Raw genomic sequence first — 18,675 nt, 5'->3', positions numbered from 1 at the left:
AAATGACCAGCATCTCCTGCAGCCTCCAACACCCCACTCCATGTTCTGCAGTCATTCCATGGCCCAGGACTTGCTCCAGGCTCCTCTGCAGCTCTGGGAAACAGGAGCAAGAATGGCCCCGGGTGAGGGGCCAGAGCTAGGAGAGCCAGGTCAGGAAGAGGGGAGAGAGAAGGGATACAGAGCAAGGGGAGAGCTTCAAGAGCACAGCTTGCTACTCCCACCCTTGCCACACGGGTGGGAAACGCTATCACATACACCTCAATGCTTCCCTCTCTGGAAGTGGCAGGAATTAGCTCAAACCACCACCAAAAGCCGAAGAGGAGGGGGTCCTGAATTCCAGGTCAGCTGTTGTTATCACCATACTGGACAAGTTCAAGCAAGATCTGGGTCTAGCCTCTATTTCTGGCCCACAAAGCAAACCCAGACCTCCCAAGATGAGGGTATACTTGGATTCATAAAACTCCAAGGAGGTACAACAAATGGGTTGCTTGATTTCTTGCTTGGACCTTTGCTGGATATGGTGCTTGCCTTCTACCCTGTATCTTCTTGCCAGCTCTGATGAGGATGGCAAGAGAGAAGAGCTACAGACCTCAGTCTACATGTGCTGCATTTCACAGTGCCTGGAGGCAGGAAGACATCCCTGGCTCTCCAAGTCTTTCTCTCTTCTTCTTGACCAAAAGTGTGTTGAACACATAGTAAAACATGGTTAGGAGAAGCCAAGTGAGCTTGGTCCCCATGGGAGCTGCAAAGACTTCAAGGAGAGGCCAAAGGCACACAGCAGCTGGCTCCTCAGGTAGCGTATCACCCACACTGCTGTTGGAGAGCCCTGCAGTGCTAAGATTTTTCTTGAGCCCAGACTGTCCATGCAGCCGGTGAGTGACAGCCTTCTGGTAGGCCTCCAAGCCTCCCTCCCTCCTTTCTCCCTTGACATTCACAGAGAAAGAAAATACCTGTCATATTAGCATCCAGGAGAGACAATATATGCTGGCACAGCCTCTGAGACAAGATCTCCACCCAGCATCATGGCAGAAGTCCTGGAAAAGGCAGAGGTTATTGAGCCCAGCATCCCCACCACTCAGGCACTGAGTAGAGCTAGTTGCAGGGTAGCAAGCGACAACTCCGTGCAGGAGCAATTACAGCTCTCTCTCCAGCAACACTTTTCTTCACCAACCTCCAAGCTCTTCTGCAGCCAAACAAAATGGCCCTATTTCCACACATGTACCCTCCACGCACATTGATTGCATCACAGGGAGCAAAGTCCTCAGTCTGCATCCTCAAGCACATATAGGAAACAAGCCGAGCATCAATGACGCTGAGCTCTTTACCAGCAGCTCCCAGTCACAGCAAGGGACTCCCATCACATCCAAAAACCCTGGTACCTCCCCAACCAATGGGCAGTTGTCTGGGCAATCAATCCCATACTGATTTCATCACATGGCAGGGGGAAGGACAGCCAGAAAACTACTGTCCAGACTGCTAAAATGGCTGGTCCCCTGAGGTCACCAAATCCAAGCCACTTTCACTGAGGAAGCGATAAGAGACAGCAGGGTACTAAGCTGTCCACTTCAGCCCCGTGTTAATCTCGGAGCTTCTCCAAAGCTTGGCATGAAAGGGAACAGCACAGCTTGCCTGTACAGCTGCTGTCCTCCTGAACAGAAACACTGCCATCTAGAGGCCCCTTGCCTTGTGTGTGAAAGGTCTCGGGAAAAGGGGTTCCCACCCTCCCCAAGCACCTGTGCGGAAACAGAGAGCTGTCAGCAGGGACAGGGAATCTCAGGTTTAGGAACGCAGCATGGCCAGACTCCAGCACTGGATAGAGAGCTATAAGGGATGCAGCCTCACTTGGGTCTTTCTTTCCTCATTGGGAGAACTCAGGCTGAGAAAGTTGGGGCTGTTCAGCCTGGAGAAGAGAAGGCTGTGTGGAGACCTCATAGCAGCCTTCCAGTATCTGAAGGGGGCCTATAAGGATGCTGGGGAGGGACTCTTCATCAGGGACTGTAGTGACAGGACAAGGGGTAACAGGTTAAAACTTAAACAGGGGAAGTTTAGATTGGATATAAGGAAGAAGTTCTTTACCGTAAGGGTGGTGAGGCACTGGAATGGGTTGCCCAGGGAAGTTGTGAATGCTCCATCCCTAGCAGTGTTCAAGGCCAGGTTGGATGAAGCCTTGGGTGATATGGTTTAGTGTGAGGTGTCCCTGCCCATGGCAGGGGGGTTGGAACTAGATGATCTTAAGGTCCTTTCCAACCCTAACTATTCTGTGATTCTGTAACTTGGCTAGAGCTATGGCAACTGTTCCTTCTGCTTTGGTGTGTGCGAAGGCTTGCCTTTGCCCTCAGCAACTCGGAAGTCTTCCCTACACCCATGGGCAGACCATCCTGAAGTGACTGAGCTGTCCCATGGGGAGACACCAGTGGAGCCTTAACTGAAGAGTGTGTTAAACAGAGACAGGCTTAACAGCACCTGGCTCAGCCATAGATTTCAAGCCCTTTCCTCACACAAGGAAGTGCCAACAACCCAAAGTCCTCTGTAAAGCTGGGCTCAGATCCAGCAAACCCCACTTTGAACCAGGCTCCTGCTCCACAGCAGAGACATTCTCCTCTCCAAGTTAACAGCCCCTCAATAGCTTCTCTGTCTTCATCACACAAGACCAGAAGCACATCAGGCCACATAGTGGAATATCAACCACCATCTCCTGGTCAGCACAGAAAAGCAGGTCCTCCATCGAGGAGTATGGTTCAGGTGGCAAACAAGTGCTCCCTGCAGGGTTGCCCATGGCGTCCTCCACTGGCACATTCACTGCTGCAGAGATCACACCAAAGGCCCTGGGAATCCCAGCCCCAGGAATTGAGATGGACAGCACAGGAGGCTGAACAAGGTCTGCAGGTGGTCATGCAGGCTGTGAGAGCAAAGAGCATGCAAGCACAGAGATGTTCCCTCTGGAGCCTCAAAGGGAGCTGAAACAAACACAAGGAAGAGGCAGAGCATGGCAGCCTCCATCCTTTCCAATGACACATTCACCAGCAGCCAAGGCCCAGCATTGCTTCTGCATCTGAGATGGTGGCCCTAACAGCAGGGACAAGCTGGACATGAAGCTGAAGGTCAGCAAGGCAAGGAAAATGGAAGCCTGGGTAGATGATGTGCCAAGGAATTCAGCTTGAGAATTAAGCTGAATTACCCTGAGGTAAAGGTAATTTCTTCATTTTGGGTAAACTGAGCCTGGCTTACTGAAATTGGTGGTCATAGATTGGCTTGAACCAGTGAAGAACAGGAGCTGGAGCATGTAACCTCCAAGCTGAAAAAAAACCTTAGCCTTACAGAGCAGCTCCCAAGTGAGATACAGATCTCTGCAGGATGGCATTTTAGCTTCTGGTCTGTCCTGGGTTCAGCAGTAGCAGTCACTGGGGTCATGACTGCTACTGCTGAACCCAGGACATGGTCTCACCCTCCAAAATCCTCTGTAATAGCAAGGGCTGTGCCACTATGCAGTCATCACTCCAGAAAGTGGCCTAGACACCCTTAACTGCTCTACAGTGAGTAGATGCCCCACTGCAATCTACCATGACATGACATGGTGTTATGTCCACCTCTTCAAGCTCACCTGGGAGACCTCACATGGTCTGCAACTTCAAGCATGTCCTCAAACCCAGACCAGTGCTTAGTTGGGAAGATTTTGTCAGCAAAGATTAATTTCTGCTGTTTGCAGCTTTCTACCTGAGCTACCTTGGAGCTTGAGCTGTCTGGAGTGGAAGAGAAAAGACAGTAAAATCCCCTGAATGCGTTGATCATAAAGAATGTCTGGTTGGTTTTCCTGCTCTCCTGTCATTTTCAAATGGGTGAATAACCAGAACTACTACAGAAAAGAAAAAAATGCCCATGCTAAGCCCTGGAAATCTCATCAAGGAAGGTGAGACACTAGAAAAACATACTTGAACATGGGTTTTAAAAGAAACATTCTAAATTAGGGCTGCTGCATGCCAGGCAGCCATTAAGGTGCTTGCACAGGGAGCCATGGTTAGTACCCATTAAAGGATGAGTAAGGAGGCACCCCAGGATTAAAGCTGCTGGCGCCTCCGAGGACCAGCGGAGCGGAAGCTTCTCAGCAGCTTATTCTTCCTCTCCTCTACCATGAGCCGGCTGGTGATGGATGGCTGAATCCCAACCCTCCTCTCCCGCAGCACATCATTTGATTTGCCGCAGACATGGGGCTGGAGGTCCCCGACAGCGCTCTGCACGCCAGGAGAGGTCACCGTCTCTTTGAATAACGTCCTCTTGGAGTGCCAAGAAGTGACATCAAGCTTTGCCCCTTGCCACCCCCCTGGCATCACAGGGACACTAGTCAGAATAGGGGTTACAGGAGGTGCGTTCCCTGCCATCTCTGGCTGCCCGCGCATGATTTATACCTGCTGTGTCAGACAGACATTTACATATGCTGGTGTGATTGCACATGCTGCCTCCCATAAGGGGTGGCACAGCTTATGAAGATGGGTAGGATGACTGGTCTGCACTGTGCCAAAGACCTCCTCCACCCTCCCCCGACAGAGTACAGCTAATACCCCCCTTGCCCCACCAACAGTGCTAGGCTTGCCCATGGGAGATTACTATTTGCAAAGAGATGTTTGTAACAGGAGACCATCTCCTGGGATGCCGCTCTGCAAGGGAACATGCTGGGCAACTCAAATCGCTCAAAAGGTTCACTGCTGAGTTCCTGAGACAACGCGAGAGGCAGCAACATGCCAGCACAAGAGACACAGCCAGGATGCACGTCATATGGAGGACACTTGCCTCCTGACATCCCTTTTCCAAAGTTCCCATTCCACCCCAGCACAGGCTTGTAAGCCTGCCTTCTGCTCTCTGACCCTGCTTTGACAGGCCCAGCTGGTCCACAGATAGCAGATCAGACAAAGAAGCAATGACACATGTCTCGCAAAGCCAAGGAAGAACAGCCGAAACACACAAAAGACAGACCCAACTGCAGGGAGAGTGCACTACAGTCAAACGGGGCACCTCTACAGAGCAAGGAGCCCCAACCATTCCAGGTCATGGGTGGGAAGCTCCCCCTCTCCCAGCATTTGCAGTTCAAATTACTGAAAGGCCTTACTTTTAAACAACCCTAAACATCCTGTTAGACCCTGGGAAAGGGTCTACAGCTGTGTTTTCTCCTTCTTTCCCTCCAAACCCCACCTTTGCCACTGCTCACCAGCCCAAACATGAACATACATGAGCAGCCACCTGCAAACATCACAAACTGCTCTGGAGCCAATTAACACTTACGGTGGCATCTCTGCTGCCCTCCTGAGCTGGCAGGACCTAGGAGGGGTTGAGGGGTATCACTGCAAGGCTCCCAACCTGAAATTACAAACATTGTCCCACCACTGAGTCACTCACCACAAGATCTTTTATCACTACAGCCAGCTGGGACTCTCAGTAATTTTCAGCTGCAAAATCAGCATTCAGACAGGACTGGTGCTGCTCTCCCAGCCACAGGCTGTGTATTTGAAAACCAACGTGTAGATAAGGAAGTGCCCCGGGTGGGTGGCAAGGGGAAATATGTTCATTTGTCCTTGGCAGAACACCACCACAGCACCAGCAAACACTCGGCTCTGAGGGCAGAGGAAAGCACTGGCAGCTACAAATTACTAATCAATGTCGGGTAACAACAACAGCAGCTAATAATGAAGGGCTGATCAGCTTACTACAGCAGTAATTATTCCTGACACCAGTCCTCAGAAGGAGCATCCAGGCTTAGCACGCTGTCTACCATGATGATAACCCAAGATAACTAGAGAAATTTTGTGCTGGAGAAAAGGAGGGGGGAGAGAAAAAACCCTCAGCAATTAGCAAGACTTGTGGTGCTAATTATACTGTGAATGGTGTGCGGCTTTGTCAGAGCTAACTTGAGCCTTTCCCATGACACCAGGGAGGGATGGGAAGTGCCAGCACACCTTTCACAAAGCAGCAGTGACAAACGGTTTTGGCACCTGGTTATTTTTGAGAACAACACAACTCACTGCTGCTGACACCGAACTTTTTGATGGCACCAGCTCCTTGCCATCATGATTATCTCAAGAAAAGCATGTCACATCCATAGTGCAGAAACAGTTAGGCTTTATTTCACATCACTAGGTGATACTGAACCCACCTAATCTGAATATAGGACCAATTCAGGATGTGAGTCTTTTGGTATGAGATGCTGCCAGTGCAAGATCAGATATCTTAAATCACCAGTGTATCTTAGGTGTGTATGGCCAAAACATGCTGCAGTCACCCACAGTCACTTAGGGTTCTGCAGCAATGACGCTCTGAAGCACTGCAGCAGCCTAGACACACAGATCCCCACCACTTCCAGCACAACTACCAGTCCTCCTGCTGAAGAAAACTTCCTGTCAGCATCCGTTCACCAGCAGAGGAAGAATTATTGCACCCGGCAGGGGTAGCAGTGTGAATGTGAGAACACATGCGTGCTTCCCCCATGCGCTCCCTACTGCTAGAACAGGTGAGAAAAAAAATCAAACCTAACAGCCCCAAAGGCTTGCGATCCCACATGCCTCCCTCCCAAGTAGGCGTAATTAAGTGCACCATTTTCTTGCACCCTTCATTCAAGGAGGCTGCCAAATTGCTCTCAGCAATGGCACATGTTTTACAGACATGAGCTTCTCAGGAAGGCAGCTGTTTCGAGGTGCGGGTCGCTGCGGTAGCCAGCACACAGAATTGTAAGTTCTGTGAGTCCACAGATAACTAAGAGGTTGCAGCATTTCTCTGCACAGATCAATGCAGTTACAGCAGCAGCAAGAGCACAGCGTAGCCAGTTCAGACCTCAACTTCCTAGGCTCTTCCTCCTTCTCCAAGGCTCAAAGCCTCTGGCACCTTATTGGGAATGGCAGCTTTACCTCAGCCATGGGGTCTTTGCAGAGAGCCCTGCATCCTGTGAGGAATACAAACCAGATATTTCACCAGCCTAGCAAGATGCAGCAATTGAAGGCGTATGTCAGCTCTGTGTTCATGGCCTGCAAACTTCCCAGCATCTCCCAAATGCAAGTCCTCCAGGTCTCTCCCTGCAAGGGTGCCCTGTACCAGCCCAGCCCTTCCCAGCCCGCTTGCAGTGCTGTGATACAGCCCACAATCCTATTACAGGGCAGTGTCAGGGAGACTGGGTTACCAGCCCTTGCACAAACAAAATCCTATTACAATGGAGATCCTGATCCCAGCCTTTATTTACAGAAATTATTATTACAAGGGATCCTGAGGGAAATCATGGTTCTGGACTGTATACACTGAATTCATCATTGCTAGAGAAGAAGCCTCATAACGATTTGAGAGACAGTGAGATGCAAACTGCCTTTGAGTTGCATGTGATGGAGTAGAGAGAGGAAGGGGAAAAAAAAACAACTACAGAATAAACTGTTGCAGAAGAAGATAAAGGGAACAGCACACGTATTTCTTTTGCCCAGCCCAAGGCAAGGTGTGTTTCTATCTGCAAGGTGTACTAAATCCTTTCTACCACTCAATTAAATTACAGCTGACCTAAGCACAGATTGCTGTTTGCTAGAAAAGTCTTGTCCAGCCTCAGCGTCCTCTGCAGGGCAAATGGACATGGCCCCATACAGGCAAGTGGGCAGCCCAAGAAGGACTAGAAGGGAAGGAAGAGGAAGACACTGCAGGCCTGGAGCAGTTCAAAGCTGCTACCATGTTCAGTATCACAAGCAATGCCAGCAGACACCAAATGCTGGGCTGGAGCATCTGCTTTCAGGTGAGACAACACAGATGAAGAAGGAAGCAAAGTCTTATTGCATCCTCCTGAGATGCCACATTGGACGTGCAGGGAAAGTCAAGGCATCCAGCACTATGGGGCACCTTCCTGCCTGTAACTCGGGCATAGCCCAGCAATGCTCAAGCACCAACACGCTCCAGTGGTCACAGCATTCCTGTTGCATACCTTGACTGGTTGATATGAGCAAAGAGGGAAGGATTTTGATGTCCAATAGGGAACAGACAGGAGACCTTCCTGGAGCAGGTCAACCCATCAGATGCACGCTGTTCAGGCATACTCCAAGGAGGAAGAAGAGGCATGAATCTACAGGAGTGGCTCCTAAAATTTCCCAGCACAAAACAAGCAAAGTATCAGAGGAGAACGGGAGGTCCCACGACACTGCAGCATGGGTACTGTAGCACCATCAGGGTTACAAATCAAAGAGCTGGCACCAGACTGATCATACGGCCTATACCGGGCACCATCCTAATGACGTACACCTGCTGTAGAGAGACCTTCTCTATCAGAAAGGTCTCCCTCACCCTATAGATGCTTGGAATAAAAAACCCATGATCACTTTGCTGGTACAGAACCAGAAATTCTGGCCTTAATACCTTAAGACACAGCTCAAAGATGCTCTGACAGTGCCTGACCTGCACACACATTTAAAAGATGCTTCTTCAGCCATTCCCATGCACCTGTACCTAGAAACTAGCCTACTTCCCCCTACTGAAGGGCCCAAGGAGGTGTCCAGCACATCACATCATCATCAGAGGAAGGCAAATCCTGACACACAACAGGAAGATCCCACCAGCTGCCACCAACAGGTGACAACGACAGCTCTGCAAGAGACAGACAACAGAAATGGTGTTTCTCAGGGACAGTCAAGGTATAACTGGCACATCACAGAGGGGACATTAGCACAGGGTGCAATATCAGATGCTAAACCAGACTTCCAGAAACTAGGCTGGAACCAAACTGTTCCTCCTTTGTGTCTTCAGCCAATAATTCTCTCCTGCTGCTGTCTCCATCAGTAAAGGAGGCTGTAGTCTTCCACACCTCTACAGACTGTATCCAAAGCAGGGTGACACGGGTGCTGGCCCCTGCAAAGCTGTTTGCCAGCATCTCAAGGTGAATCTGATGACACAGTTGCATTCTTAAGTGTTAACAACATGCTTCAGACCAGCTTTTCATCTGAAGCAACACACAGCACCAAGAGCAGCTTGCCAAAAGCAAAAATCATATGCAGGGTGTAAAGCACTGCCCCTGGGAAATCTGCATCCAAAGAACATTGGAAATCTCTCCCCCCCCCCCCCCCCCCAACTGACAGAATTTGAATCTCCCTCCCCTGCTGAGACAGTCTCAATTTGTTCAATGGACTCATTTCATGCCTCACCTGTGAAGCAACTATTTCCTGAAGATGGAGGAACAGTGGAGAAGTTTGAGCCCAGCACAAAGCCAAATCTGGATTGTGCCTCTTGCTTTTCACCACTTCTCCCCCACTGAGGCATGTTAGGAGCGAGATTCAGAGACCAGCAATATTGTGTCTGAGCCACAAGACAGCAACCCTAAGCTGGAAGGAACAATACAGCCCTCTTCATGAACCCGTCCTGCTTATTCTTTTCACAGCACAATTGGAGGCTAAACCCACACTCCAATAAGAGTGCTGTGGATGAGTCATCTTCACTGCTGTCAGCTGGAATGATAAGGATGAAATTGCATCGCTTATCAGCAATGTGCCAGCAGGGAGGTGGCTGCAGAATGCATGAGGCTTGCATTAGGAAACAGACCAAAACAGGGACATTCTCAAAAGCCCCAACCTTTTGCCCAATTCTGACACAAGCTCAGCATTCCTTCAAAGGCTAAACCCAAGTTAAATATTTGCTTGCAGAGACAGCAACTGCCTCTTGCACCTGCCCATGGAGGAGAAAACTTTGGGGGGGCTCGATGACAATTTTAGTACCAAACCGTGCTGTTTTCAAGCCGGGAGTCCTACAGGGTCAGTGGACATGGACTCACAGATCATTATGGCTCTGACTAATCACACACAGCTCTTGGCTGGCAGCCTGGTTGAAGGATTACTCCAGTGGAAAGCTGATCCCAATTTAAAGCAAAGCCCACATTTTACAGCTTCATATTGTAGCTACTAGGCTCTACCTTATGTGCCTTCTTTTTGACATAGCTGTTTCCTCTCCCTCTTTCTACAAACCAGAAAGCAGGACTGCTGGCAGGGCCTCATTATTGACAGGTCTAAGAAAGCAACTTCCAGCCAGCTAACCAGTCTGATACATTGACTACCTGAGCTGCTAAAACCACTGTTACTTAGAGCAGAATATCAGTCCTTTGGGAAGGTCTCCCTAAGCCTGGCCCTGTTAGTCTTGATTAATACTAACACCTAATAACACCAATATTAATACCTTTCCACTTGCACACTTCCCCCTCAAGCTACAAAAATGGAAATCCCATAGCAGAGAAAGAGCCACCTAACATATTGGAGAAGACATTTCAAGAGCACCTTCCCAGCTCGAAAAGCAGAATATGATGTAGCCCTTGGCCTGGAAGACAGGTGCCCACGTTCCTGTGGCACATTTAACCCTGAAAAGTCATGACTCACCACCATTTTCCTCTTGTAATTGGAAACGTAACAACCAGTGCAATACCAGCATTTGGAGTGCATATGCAAAAGATCGCCTCTTACCCAAACATATATAATTTTGTCTGACAGCTATAATGGACATCTGACCCTTGCTCTCCACGGGAGATTCAGCCAGAGATCACCTCCGCAGGATCAGCTATCTGACCGGAACATAAAGGCAGCTGTTGGCACTGAGACTGGTGCATCAGGGATTGAGAGCTGAATAAGGCCTTCTCAGATGGCTTAGTGAAGCAGATAAAGGAGCTGTATGTTTATTTGATGATTTAATCAATAAAATAATTCTGTTAATTCAATAGTTTGATACAAAGCCACTTCCTTTCTGTTTGATTTAACTGCATTTCAGAATTTTCACGGCTTAGTTGATCAAATACATAAAATAGCAAATTTGTGCTAATTAATCAGATGTTCCTTAACTATGAATTGCAAGAGGCCCACAGGCAGAGAGCCCTATTACCCTGTGACATATAATGACAGCCCATAGATTTGCAACTACAGTAATCACACAACCAACTAAAGATGCCGGAATTCATTTTAAATGCAGGACAACTGTACCATGAGGGGACCTGGCAGAGAACAGAGATGCCAGTGCGTCCACATAATTTATGGGCGCATCTACACTTAATACAGAAGGGTCCAACCACTTCTGGTAATGGAGTAAAGAAGGACTAGTACCAGATACGTAGTTTTCTTTTTACAGGTAAGTAGAGTAAAATGTCTTCCTTCAGGAAAGTGGAAGAGCCCAGGGGTACATTGGTTAGACTTGTACCCTAAAGAAACACCAACTAGAGAAGCCCATCAGCACTACCATCACCACCCCCCATCTAAAGGCACAGCTACGTTGTGAGCCCCATCCCTCAACACTGCAGAGAACCACTGTAAGAGGTTGAAAGGCCATGGCAGACTGTAGGAAATAACTCCTCAAGGCAGGGAGCAGATACCAGTCACTCTCCTTCTCATGAAGGTACTCCTCATGTTGCTGGGCAGCCACATTTGAGAAAGCAGAGTGGAGAAGAGCATCTTCCTGAGCTGGGGAGAAGGGTGTGCAATGACCAATCCAAAAATGTTTTCTGCCTTTCCCCAGGATGAACAAAGCACACACACCCTGCTTGCAACTATAGCCATACAGTAATTGCCAGTTACCACAACCTGCTTTCAAGCTAATTCTCTGTTCCCCCTTCCTTTCTCCACTTGGAAATTAGCCAACCCCTGATGCTGCCAGAAGAGACGCAGGAAAGGTGATCGCAGGTCAGCCTCCTTCAAACAATTCCAGGGTCTTCTTGCCAGGTTCCTCTCTGGGTAATACCATCCCTCCAGCAAGAAAGAAAAGCCTCTAATTAAAAAGACCTGGACAGCAGCTCCCACTCCTGCCCTGATCAACGAAGCTTGCTAATTAAAAGCAGTTGACCTGAGCAAAGAATGGCTTGGAGGAGATTAGCCCAAGGGAGACAAGATTTAAGAATTAAATTACTTGACTGCTCTGTTTCATTTTATTTTACAAACCTGGTTTTTCCTCCTCCCTCATGCAGGTAAATGGTGGTTTTGAGAACTCAGTCCCAATTTGTAAGAGCAAAGAACCAGAGAACATGGTCTTGCTATTTAATTCACTGTCAAACACCACAGTCTGAATGTTTGGGCTGTCGGAGCAGCTGCTCCGTCTGATCACCAGGTGACAATTGAAAAACGACCAAGTGGCACCTAATTTCTCCAGTTTGATTAACTAGTCCTTTGCACCCTGCCACATCAACAGGACTGTGAACAAACACACAAACAATGCCTCAGACACTTGCTCTGACTCCACAGCCAAGGTCTCACTGATGTATTTATCTCTGCAAGCCCTGGGAGATTTATGTCCAGCAATAAAAGGGAGGTAACCACCATCCAAAAGCAAACATGCTCAGGTCAGGTCCCCATCATCTAGCCTGATCAGCAACTCCCTCCTTTGAGTATCCTATCCCACATGGCTATAGAGCAGATGGGAGATCCTAAGGCAAGCTGGGAAGTAGCAAACACATCAGGTCTCATGTGTGGGGTGTTGCAGGATACACTGGAATAGCAAAGCAGCAGAGGGCTGGGCCCTTTGGAGAGCTCTCACATACAGTTTTCAGAGTTGCTTTGCCCTGCTTACATCAGTGGGAACCACAGGACCTCAGCACCTCTAGAAACCCTGTAACAGGAGGCAAAGAAATGGAATGTCACACTTCCTTCCTTCAGGAGAATTAGATGGACACATGGGGTTTTCTCCACATACAATCAGAAATTCCAGTGCAAATAGGAAATATGTTCTTCAAATACCAGCATTCAATGGCCTTCATCACAAAATGAGGGGAATTACCCAGATCATATACATTTTCACAGAGAGAAAAAAATACTACTGGGAGAAAAAGAAGCTTCCTCACAAAACACTTGGGATTTTTTGTATGTTACACACACAGTCTTGGCATTCATTTTCTTTTAAAAATCACTGTCTTGCAATTGACAGGCAGAAGACCAAGACAAACAGGAGCCATGACAATCCAATTTGTACAATTTATTAATCTACTCCCCTTTTCTCTCTTGCAACCCATTTCTTTCCTCATTCAAGACCCTTCCTTGCTTGGATGCTGCAGGCCCAGCCTGGCTGGCTGGGGACCTCTTGCACTCCTAGACCACATGCTGTCTCCCACTGCAATGGTATATATACTGGGTGCTTCTCCCTCCTATCCCAGGCAGCCAACAGAGGCAGCAGACTGTGCAGGCTGCCAGGAGCAGGGAGCCTCAAGCAGCTCTCATGCACCGTATCTCCCAGACCGGCAACCTCCCTTCAGAGCTTCCTTCTCTGGACACCATACCTTGTTCCTGCTCATCATGGAGAACAGCTCATGCAGAAAAAGCCACCCATCTGTGAGAGGAGCTTTGCTCACACACAAGAGAGTAGCCTTCTATAATCCAAATCCTTGACAAATACACAGCTGGAAAAGAGCCATTTTGGGCCTGGTTATTCCTTCCACTGGCCCCTCAGCAGGGTACCATGTCTCTTCTGTGCTCATGCTTCTGTGGCTGCTTCAGCATTTGGGAGACTGGGCCCTCCAAAGGCCTTCTGTGCCCAGCGAGACTTGAGGGGAGAACTAAATGGTGCAGAAGCCCTGTGGCACAGTTGGTTGCCAGCCCAGGCATCACAGCCCATGCCCAGATGTGCATACCTAAACTTTCATTGCATTTGCAGTCACAAGACATAGGCGCTTGCCAAGAGCTGGCAAACAGGTCTGGCTTGGGCCCTCAGCCCACAGCTCCTCACACTCCTGACTGTTGATACCAGATCTTCAGAGTCACCTCAGTTTTCACCTTCTCAAGATTATGCTCTCTTCATGCAGTCTGCAGCAACTTGCTTACCATTTCCCAAACAGCATAGCTTGGTCACACCTGATACTGGAATGACCATCAGAGCAAGGCACTACATTTCAGCTGCAATTCCAAAACTAAAATAATACCCTATTGCTTCCTTCAGTTCCCTTAGAAATGCTGATGGCAGGGTGAAGAAGAAGAGACTGTAACATCCAGCAAAAGGAACTGGTCATGAATTAAGACCCTAAGGCACCACCCACCAGAAAAAACAAAACAAAAAACAAAAAAAACAATGCTTCCAAAGGAGAAATAATTCAGCAGCAGAAGTCAAGCTGCATATCAGCAAGACAGTGATTTGTATTCCTCTTCATTGAGGGAAGTAGCACATAAGCATTTCGCAACAGACACCGAGTCAAACACACCATGCTGCAATACCAGAGATGTTTCAGAGGTACCCGAGATGTCTCACCAAGCACACGGGGACATTATGGCTCACACTTTGTTCAAGCTGCATAAACAAAGATGTCTGAGATGTTATAATATACTGTTACTCATCCCTAAGTCCCCAGATGCCGTCCCTGAAATAATCCCATCCTTTTTACTACTAGGAGGGAGCCAATTGTAAACCTAACCACTTTACCTTCTGAGGGGGAGAAATTTTATTAGAGATGCAGCAACACATCTTCATCTGACTTCTGAAGCAAGAGATTTCTTTAAAGAAAGTTCTTCTCTCCAGTGTCACCTCTCTCCTGCCCAAAGGTGAGAGAAGTACAGGAAGAAGTGGAGAGAAGCAATACTGAATAGTCCATCAGAGGAGGGTGCTGAATACAGTCCCTTCCAGTTACCTGGCTGAAGTTCAAATGCTGGATTAGTGTCTATGGCACACTTAATAGGAGGCAAAGGAGAGAAATATAATGCTTCCTTCCGGCCTTTCACATCTACAAACCTCTCCCAGGTAGCAGACAGTCTGGTCCATCAAAAGGAGACTAGAATCAGAAATGAGACACATTTGTCATGTAAAATTTCCAGGTATGAGGAACCAAGTTGAATTTCTATCTGGCAAAAATGCTGTAATAACACAGCAGCAGCTAAGAACTCCAGTCAGGTGAAGGTCAGGCCTGTTTGGCATCCATTACAGCCACAGACCTCTCAAAAAAATAAGTGCAAAGGACAAACACTTCCCTTTGGCAAGCTCTCTCCCAGACAGCTGGAAACGATGGACTTTAAAGGTTGGAAACTCAGTGGGGTTGGCTACAGTGAAATAGGGAAGAAAACTGAGATATGGAAGACGAAGAAAAGTTAACTCTTCAAAACCAATGTGTTTTCATCCATCTTCTCTTTGGTCACCAAGGTAGCTCCAGCAGTGACTTGCGTTCTGGGACTGAAAGGAAAACACTAGCTGGAGCTCTCAGGAATTGGAGCATCTTCTTTCTACCGAGTTACAGCTCACATAAAAATGAGGGCACCAACCCCCAAAAGTGCCCTTTAGCCACATAAAGGGAAAAGTGCTGCAAAAGAAAGACCTTGATAAAACATGATCCAAATGGGGACACATTCAGCATTCCTTGGAGTATGTGATAGCTGCGCAATTATCCTGACAGCACCAGGCAGGGTTTGGGCACTGCCTTCTGCCCAGATCCATTCCATGGGTAAGAACATGAACAAGCAGGGAGATTGGTGTTACATTCAGATTTGGATGTGTCCTATTTCTCCTATCAAATCTCTGCAAAAGCAACAGTTTTCCACCTCCCTCCCCTTGGACATCTATAAGGATCAGCAGCTGGAAACCCCTTAACACTGCCAATCTCAGCACCCAAAGACCTGCCATCTGCACTGCAGCCTGCGTTTTGTACTGATTTGTTCAGTTTCTGCCCTGATAGCACACCTCAGGCAGGCTACAGTTGCTCTGTGCAGGACTTGGAGGGAAGTTTCAAAGCTTGGCTGCTGCCAATGCACAGATGTTACAGGCTGGGTCACGGCAAGGTGCTAAAGGCCTTCAGAACTGTTGCAAAGCATTAATTATGTTCCCGCAGCTGTTCTTTAACCCTTGTTCACGTCTCCTTTCTTCCAGGGGCTGCCAGAATGACAACTGTGAACAGGAAATCAAAGCAGGAGGCTTTGAAAGGAAGCAAAGCAGAGATTTAAAGGTTAAAAGAAAGAGCAGTCTACAAACACAAGTTCTTTTTTTAGAGATGTTCGTCCCTGCCATTTGCCTGAAAGCTTCCTCTTCTCCCACCCAGGTGCAGTACTAAACTCCAGCAGCACCCAAGGAAAGATGGAAGAGGTCACCCAAATCCTGAGATATCACAGAGGACGTCTCAGCTGAGAGGTTGACCCATGCACTTGGAAATGTTTTATTTCACAAGACTGGAAGGAATGGCTTGCAGTGTGGGCTTAACCAACCCTTCTATCTCTGTAGATCCAGACACAAGATCTGAAAGGCATTTTCCTGGTCAGAAATACCTGCTATGCCCCAGTTGGGCCAGGGCTGTACTCAGGAAGAGAGTAAACCTCTCAGACACCACACTAACCAAACTAATCTGTTGAACCTAAGCTCAGAGTTGCTATAGAGGCCAGGGAAATCCAAGTGACAAGACAGCATTCAAGTAGGCTTACCTGGACGGGCACTGAGAAATACAGGGACACAACAGTTTCCTGAACTCACCTCACATGCTTCACCCCCTGACAGCGACCATGTGTCTGGGCTGGAAACATGCTTTTCAGGGTCCCAGCAGAGGCAATCTCAAGAGGACCTGTGCACGACTCTGGGAAATGTCAGCATTTGGAATACGTGAAGCTACTGCCAAGAAAGCAGGTCCATCCCTACAGCACAATGCTGGTCAGAGCTGCCACTGTGGGAAAGCAAAACCACTTCAGTAAGGAGGTCTGCATCCAGATACTGAGCCCTGCTGAACATCAGGACTAACAAGTGCCAACATAACACCAGGGCAGCCATTCTGGTGCTAATGTTGCAGCCTACCCAAGAGGCATCTCCGTGCCCCATAAACCAGGGCTTCCCATGGGGAAAGTCTGTTCATTGCTCATCTACAGACCAGCTACAAATTAAAGCCCCAGCTTGAACACAGGCATCTAACTAATGTATCTGCATGGGGTGGACTGCAGCTACGACACAGGACCATAAGTGGCCTGATAAAACCCACCCATCTCCCAAATGGCTTCTCCCTCCCCTATTCCCCATGCTTTAAGCTGCAATCAAACAGAGCATAACTCCCTTCTAAGACTTGCAGATGTTGTGTTTCTGAATCATCTGGCTGGGCAGCTTGTGCTGGCAAGAGGAAATAAGATTGCCTCTGGAATCCTTTGTGCTGCAGCTCTCCATGCACGAAAGGCTCCTGCACACTTGTGGGCTAAATAACTTCTTATGCTAGAAGCAAAACGGAGTGGGGAGGAGAGTACAGACGCAACAGCAGCAAACAAGCAAGCAGACACTGAGGTGCCAGAAAAGCTGGCAGAAAAAACTACACTGTTGTGCCTGGACACACATCCCAAACAGCAGCGTCTTCCATCGCCTTTCACATTTTAAAGGGCAGAAAACACTGAAGACTAAGTTTTGTCTGACATCTCCTGGACATGCCTTCAGCCAGGGATCATTACGGCAGCATGCTGGCCAGGACTTGAGCTTCTACATAATGACCCCAGACAGCTACCGATAGCCTCAGCTGCTGCTAGCATAAACGTTAGCTCCATTGCAGTCTGAGGAGCTATGATAACTTAAAAACAAAACAAAACAATGCACAGGTTTTGAAAGGGAACCCACAACAGCATTAAGAGCTCTGAGCCCCAGGGCCACAAAACACCAGACAAAGCTCCCCTGACAACCAACAGTAAAGGAGCTTCTTCCAGGCTCAGGACCCTCATCCCAGGTCCCCAAAGAGGATGCTAGTCCTCGCACACCAAAGCAGTGGGTGATAGCTTTCCTCCCCTACAGAGACACCCCAGAGTGCCATGGGGAAGGGAAGCCTGGCACTGGGCATGCAGCCATTTCAAATGGGAATCAGGGATCTGCAGTGACACCCTCACTCAAACTCACAGCACTCTCTCAGTCCTTGCATGCAGGGCTTGGGCTTGCCTTCCTTGGGTGGCTGTGCTAGGGCAGCCTGAGGTGGGCTGACACCAGATTCCCACCAGGGAATGGACCGGATGGACCCAACAGCAAAACAAAATCAGATTGAAGGCTTTGTGGGAGCACCGTTTGTGTTAGACATTTCTGGAAACCCCCATTATACTCAAGTATCAAGCAAGGAGACAATGTTTTTTATCTGCTTAATAGAGCTCTTCAAACCACGCACAACCACGTGGCCTAGGCTGGCTATTTTAAAACAATGTTCCACTGAGACTCTTGTTTCCAACAGAATAATTTAACACCTCACTCTTGCAGAGCACTTTCACACCCAGATATCAAAGCAGCTCAGAAAGGCTATGCTGATTTTACAAACCAGGGGGAGGGAGTTGCAATGCAGCAACACAGCTCATATGACCTGCAATCCTAGCAGAAACTCCTATCTGCCCAAAGCAGACCCCAGCATGGATAGGCAGCGATGCAGCTTCTCCAGCAGCCTCTCCCAAACAGCAGCTTTCCTCTTTCTCCTTCTTTTTCCAGCATTCTTTTTTGGGGTTTTCTAATCTTTGGGCCCACACACACAGACTCCAAGTTCAAGTTACTGAAATCTCACAGGGGGGCTGACATCTCCTGGTGAAGATGATCCCACTAGTGTTATTGTCTGGCTGCCAGCTCCTGGGAAACAGGCACGGCACGAGGGTGGTTGCTGTTTTTAACCAGAGGCCACATCTGACTTGAGCGTTAGGGGAGTTAATGAGCACTGTGCAGCAGGAGGGAGGCTGGGAGAAAGCAAACAGGGAAGCTTCATTTCTGTGTTTCATTATTTGTATAAGAAAAATATGACAGGGACCTTAAGGGGAGCATAAA

At 48.4% G+C, this 18,675-nt stretch overlaps 1 long non-coding RNA gene across 1 annotated transcript in view; it reads right to left on the bottom strand.

Annotated features, from left to right (window-relative positions):
- Positions 1–335: 335 nt before the first annotated feature.
- LOC130608935 (uncharacterized) overlaps positions 336–18,675 on the bottom strand; it is a 37,456-nt gene continuing 19,116 nt past the window's right edge. The window contains exons 2-3 of the long non-coding RNA XR_008974675.1: positions 951–1,034; positions 336–742 (exon numbers count right to left, since the gene is read on the bottom strand). This is a non-coding gene — a long non-coding RNA (uncharacterized LOC130608935). The remainder of the gene's footprint in view (positions 743–950; positions 1,035–18,675) is intronic.

The sequence above is a fragment of the Pezoporus wallicus genome, unplaced genomic scaffold (assembly GCF_028554395.1).
Source record: "Pezoporus wallicus isolate ANWC-B61680 ecotype Strahan unplaced genomic scaffold, APGP_CSIRO_Pwel_v1 scaffold_7107, whole genome shotgun sequence".
Lineage (NCBI taxonomy): Eukaryota > Metazoa > Chordata > Aves > Psittaciformes > Psittacidae > Pezoporus > Pezoporus wallicus.
This window is presented reverse-complemented; position numbering and strand designations above follow the sequence as displayed.